This window comes from Coptis chinensis, chromosome 1 (assembly GCF_015680905.1).
Source record: "Coptis chinensis isolate HL-2020 chromosome 1, ASM1568090v1, whole genome shotgun sequence".
Lineage (NCBI taxonomy): Eukaryota > Viridiplantae > Streptophyta > Magnoliopsida > Ranunculales > Ranunculaceae > Coptis > Coptis chinensis.
The window spans coordinates 62,015,736-62,022,361 of record NC_141456.1 but is presented as its reverse complement, the minus strand read 5'-3'; positions in this window follow the sequence as shown (position 1 = coordinate 62,022,361).

The following is a 6,626-nucleotide window of genomic DNA, read 5'->3' as shown; positions in this document are numbered from 1 at the left end:
CTTACTGTTTCTCTACAAAATGTCCTCGTACCTTATATATGTCTCTACCTTCAGATACAAAGCATATAATGTAGTAACTTCGATCTTAGATACAAACTCATGGACTCTGGTTCCCTGTTTCAGTCCATGCTGGAACTCTATGACCACGGTGCGATCATCCAGATTTTCCACCCGTAGCGTCTCTTCCTTAAATCTGCACAAAAAATCCCTCAGTGTCTCGGTGGGCTTTTGCTTGACATTAAAGAGATCCGCGACATCTACTATCATCTTTTTCTGGTGGATGAAGTGATTTACGAAGGCCTGCTCCAGTTCCTCAAACCTTCGTATACTCCACGACTCCAACTGATAATACCAGTCCGACGCTCCTCCTTTCAGGCTAGTAGGAAACATCATACAGCAGAGCCCATCATACTTCGCCTCTTGCCATAGCGGCATCTGTTGCCTAAAGTGATACAAATGGTCTGCTGGATCTCCTTTCCCATCGTATCTCTCGAACCATGGTTGCGTGAACCTCTTAGGTACCTCAGAATTCCATACTGAGTCAACAAGTGGGTTCTGATTCAGGCTAGCCACCACCTTCTGTGCCGTGCCTTGTTTTTCCTTTTCCGTCGCGCGACTAGCTTCTTTGTCCCTTTCCTGCACCATTTCCATGGTAATGCCTCTTGTGTTGTTTGCTCTGGGTTCCTGAGGGAGTTCCTCGCCTTGTCCCTCCACTTCACTACCCTCGAGTTTTGCTGTTTCCACCCCGAGTGGTTTACCTTTCTCTCCTCAACTCATCATTCTCCGCTCTAAGCTTCCCTATCTCCTCTTGAAGCAATCTCGTCGATTCCGCCACCGTATCTTTGACTTCCTCTTCTGGCATCTCCTCATTCTCAATATTCACCGTTTCTTCCTCCCTGACCTCCGGTCTCACTCTTTTGGGTCTCCCCTTCCTCTTCCTCTCTCTCTTCCCCTCTTAGCTGTAGGAGCCATGCTCTAACCTTTCCTTTTTCTTACTAGGTCGTGGACTAACTCGTCCCCACAGACGGCGCCAAATGTGTCAACCACAAATATCCCTAAAACTCTCCTCTCTATCTCTCTTCCCTAGCCTCACTCTTTTCTCTCTTTCACTCTTTTTCTTTTATTTTTCCTTTTCTTTTCTCCTTCCTTTATTTTCCTCCTTATTGTTCCTTTATATATCTTATTCTTTTATACTCCTGTCTGTTGATCTCTCCTTCCATCCGATGATCCTTAACTTCCCACCTGTCCTTTTAGGGTTCCGCGGCCTCGCTCCTGTACTTCCACTTTCCCTTTCCTTATCTCGTGTCCAATCTGACTCAAAAACCCTGTTGACGTTACTCCTTGCTGACGTCATTTTAGGGTTCCGCAGATATGATTCCCTGCTTCGCACTCCCATATCCTTACTCTACTCCGGGCCTGACGACCTGTCACCTCAATAGTCATAAAATGGGTTGATACAATATCTTAATTTTTTTTTTTTTTTTTTCAATTATAAGTTAAAGATCAAAGTTAGCTAGAACACGTATTGTATTTGAAACTTCTACGTGTACTATTGGGCTTAGGGCCCAAGAAATTTGATAAGATACGTTATATCCCGGGTATTTTTAAGTTTTGGAAAATGACCGTTTCGAAAGCACTATTTTTTCAAAATTTAAGAAGATTTCAAAATTCTTCACTCAATCCGTAAACTCACATTTCGATATTTATTTACTCTTCTACAAATCAACCATATTCTTCTTGTAGAGAAAAAAAGAGTTTTTCTGTTTTCACATTCCGGAGCTGCGCAAGGCCAGATTAGTCGCGACCAGCTCATGGTCCAAGTGTTTTAAGCCGACCAGCTCGATGAAGAAGCGCCAGCCCTCGTCTTTTTTGTGGGCTTTCACATAAGAATCGCGATTTTGGTTTTTTGGTATAAAAACAAAATCAGTTTTTTGGAAAACCTAACTTTTTCCAAAACCAAGAAAGAGAGAGATTATAAGAGAGCAATTCTTTGTGAGTGAATTGAGAGACTTGTAATCTGTTACTCAGGACATCCAGTAAAGCTTGGAACTCGCAGTGTGGAAGTAGGCAAATTGCCGAACCACGATATATCTTGTCTTGTGGTTTGTTCTTCCTTTACATTAATTGTTTTACTTTATATGCTTGTTATTTGATAATGAGAAGTGTTGGGATATTGCTTGGAGGGTGTTGAAGTCTTGTCTAGTGTGAATGATCGATCTTTGTGTAGGATTGATCCATTTGTTGTGGGTAACATTGTTTCCGCACTTATATATTCATAACAATTGGTATCGGAGCTTAGGTATACGACCTAGGATTTTGAGTTTTGTGCTCAAAATTTGTGTAGACAAGGTGTTTGATTAAATTCCGAGGTGAAACTGTTTCTTTTGGGTTATTGTGTGTAACTTGAAAGATGGCTCCCAAGATGTCAAACGCAAGGTTTGAAGTAGAGAAGTTTAATGGAAAGAATAACTTTGGGATTTGGCAAGTCCAAGTAAAGGACATCCTCATCCAACAAGGTTTGCACAAGGCTTTAAAGGGGATTAAATCTAAGGCTGTGAGTATGAGTATTGATGATTGGGAAGAGTTCGATCTTCAAGCTTGTTCATCAATCCGGTTATGTCTTGCTAATGAGGTTATGTATAGTGTGATAGGAGAAAATACCGCTGCCGGTATTTGGCTCAAACTAGAGTCTATGTATATGACCAAGAGCATGACGAACAAGATGTACCTTAAGAAGCGTCTTTATCGGTACATGATGGTCGATGGTTCAACGATGAAAAGAGCACGTTAGTGAGTTTAAATCGGCGCCTAGCGGATTATTTGAATGTTGGTATGAAGATGGATGATGAGGATCAAGCGGCATGTTTAATATTCTCCTTGCCGAAAGCTATGAGCATCTAATGACTACATTCATGAACGAGAAGTCGCCGATCTTGACGAAGTTCAAAGTGCACTTCTTTCTTATGAGTTGATGAAGAAGACACGCGTAGAGAATAGCATTGATGCAGTCGGGGCTAGTGGCAAGAGAAAATTCGTATGAACAATTATTCAAGTAATGAGAATTCTAGGTCCAAGTCAAAGAAGCCTTTAAAATATGTACTGAAGGCTTCAATTGCAATGAAAAGGGACATTATGCAAGTAATTGTCCTCACCCGAAGAAAGAGAACAAGAGAGATGGTCAGAAGAAAGGTAAGGCAAAAATTGAGGCAAATTATGCTTCCGGCTCTGAAGAGGATGAGTTCAGTCTCTGTGTGTCCACACAAGACTATATGACCGAAAAGTGGATTCTTGATTCCGGATGTTCCTATCATATGTGCCCGAATAGAAAGTGGTTTACTTCTTATGAGAGCATTGATGGTGGTTCCGTTTTAATGGGTAATGACGTTGCTTGTAAGACGGTAGGAATTGGAACTATACGGGTCAAGATGTATGATGGTGTTGTGAGGACTTTAACCGATGTGAGACATGTTCCTGAGCTAAAGAAAAGTCTTATTTCTCTTGGTACCTTGGATTCCAAAGGCCACAAGTTTGTAGGCGAAGGTGGAGTCCTAAATATTGTTAATGGCTCTTTAGTTGTTATGAAGGGTCAAAAATATGGAACCTTGTATACTCTGATAGGTAGTACGGTGATAGGCGATGTAGCAGTGGGTGCATGTAGTAATGATTCTCGAAAGTGCACTAAGATATGGCATATCGCGTTTAGGGCATATGAGTGAAAAGGGTTTGTCCGAGTTGTCAAGCGAGGGTTCTTGAAGAACTTGAAGAAGCCAAGTATGGGGTTCCGTGAGCATTGCATCTATGGAAGCAAAGTCAGAGTCAAGTTCAAGTCAAGCAAGCACACGACAAATGCATCCTTGATTATGTGCATACGGATGTTTGGGGACCCTCCGTGGTGGCTTCCAAAGGAGGTAACCGCTATTATGTCTCATTCATTAATGATCATACTCGCTATGTGTGGGTGTATATGATGAAATCGAAAAAGATGAAAGTGTTTGAGACATTTAAGAAGTGGAAGGCAAGGGTTGAGAATCGCATGCAGATAGGAAGGTAAAGACATTACGGTCCGACAATGGTAATTGAGTATACCTATGGACCTTTCCAAGAGTTCCGTCTTAATGAACGAGGAATTGCCGGACCTTTGAATCGATCGAGGGGCACGCCAAAGAAAATGGAATGGCAGAGAGGATGAATAGAACTTTGCTTGAAAGAGCAAGATGTTTATTGTCTAATGCTAGTCTAGGCAAAGAGTATTAAGCGGAATGCGGTGTCCATGGCGTGTTACCCGCATAATAGGTCACCAAGTTACCAAATTTATAGATTGCGGGACACCTTATGAGGTGTGGTCAGGTAACCCAGCTGATTATAGTATTTTGCGAGTGTTTGGATCGACAGCTTACTACCATGTGAGGGACAGCAAGCTAGATCCTAGAGCTAAGAAGGCCATATTCTTAGGCTTTGCAAATGGGGTAAAAGGATATCGATTGTGGTGTCTAGAAGACCACAAGTTCCTGGTCAGCAGAGATGTTACCTTTGATGAGACTTCCGTGTTATCTTTCAATAAGCCGGAAGTAGCTGGGCAGAATAGTGAGTCTATAGAAGTTCAAGCTAATGAGCTTGAGTTGTCCGATGCAAACAGATGATGGGTTTAGATCATGATGAGGTACCAAATCATGGAACCACACGACAACATGAAAGAAGAGCAAGAGCATCCGCGAACTTGTAGTGGGTGACCCAGGCCGCGAGACAAAGTTAAAGAAGTGCACAAGTATGGGCACGGTAGCCGGTGAAACACTATGGTCAGGTGGATTTAGTGGCATATGCACTGAATATCGAAGATGATGAGCCAGATAGCTTCAAGGAAGCTGTTAGAGATGCTCATTACAGAGATTGGTTGGTAGCTATGCAAGCAGAGATGGAATCTCTTGATAAAAATCACACATGGGACCTAGTTTTATTGCCAAAGGGCAAAAGGACTATCGGCAGTAAATGGGTGTTCAGAAAGAAAGAGGTCCTTCCCGAACCGACAAAGATCGGGTACAAGGCAAGAGTGGTAGCAAAGGGTTTTTCACAGAAAGAAGGAGTTGACTACAATGAGGTATTTTCCCCGGTGGTCAAACATACGTCCATTCGTGTGTTATTAAGTTTAGTTGCTCACTTCAACTTGGAGTTAGAGCAACTTGATGTGAAAACTGCTTTCTTGCATGGGGACTTGGAAGAAGAGATCTATATGAGACAACCTGAAGGGTTTGTCGTTGCTGAGAAAGAAGATTATGTATGCAAATTGAATCGGTCAATCATGCGGGTTAAAGCAATCGCCCGTGCAATGGTACAAGCTTTTGACACATTCATGATGCAACATGAGTACACCCGGTAAGTATGACCGCGGTCTACTTTTTAGAAGGCTTCGTGGTAATGACTTCATCTATCTCCCCGCTTTATGTGGATGACATGCTTATTGCTTCCAAAAGCATGGTGGAGATAGACAAGTTGAAATCTCAACTTAGCTCTAAGTTTGAGATGAAAGACTTAGGTGGAGCCAAGAAGATAATCTTGGGCATGGAGATTGACAGAGATAGGAAGAAGCGACGAATAGTTGTATCTCGGAGAAATACATTCGAAAAGTAATTTCGATTTGGTATGGAGAATGCAAAGTCGGTTTCTACACCTTTAGTCGGCATTTTAGGCTTTCAGCTAAGTTCTCTCCTAGTTCGTGGAGGAACAAAAGCATATGGCAAATGTTCCTTATGCAAGTGCCGCGGGCGCTTTGATGTATGCTATGGTGTTACTGCGCCGCACATTTCACGCAGTGCTTAGTGTTGTCGGCCAGGTATATGGCAAATCCTAGGAAGTAGCATTGGGAGGCGATGAAATGGGTACTAAGGTACTTGAAGGGTACTTTGGATGTGGGATTAGCTTATGGTGGAGGCACTTGTTATGTCGCCGGGTTTGTGGATTCTGATTATGCAGGATCTAGATAGACGACGATCGACCACTTGGTTATGTGTTTATGATGCATGGTGCACCGGTTAGTTGGAGGTCTATGCTACAGTGCTACGATTGCTCTATCTACTACCGAGGCAGAGTATATACGGAAATGCGGCAGCAGGAAAAAAGAGGCACTATGGCTTCGAGGTCTTCTAGATGATTTGGGTATTGAGCAAAACAGTGTTGCTGTGTATTGTGATAGTCAGAGTGCTATTCATTTGGCGAAGAACCAAGTTCATCATGGTCGGACCAAGCATATTGATGTCCGTTATCACTTTATACGGGATGTCGTTGAGGATGGTGATGTAGCACTTGAGAAAGTAGACACCCATGACAACCCTGCTGATATGCTGACGAAAGTTGTCACCGGAGTTAAGTTCCAACACTATTTGGACTTGCTCCAAATCCTACATGTTTGAAAGAGCCCTGTGTGGGCATAGCCCTTCGAGGCAGTTGACTGCGAGTCTTCCTTGCTGGAGGTGTTCTTACTGGATGTGATCTTGCTGGATGTGTTTGGCTTGGTTTTATGTGTTAAAACCTCACCGAGGTGGAGAATGTAGAGAAAAAAAGAGTTTTTCTCTATTTTTCACATTCAGAGCCTTTCTGGCCAGAGAAATGCGACCAGCTCATGGTCCATGTTT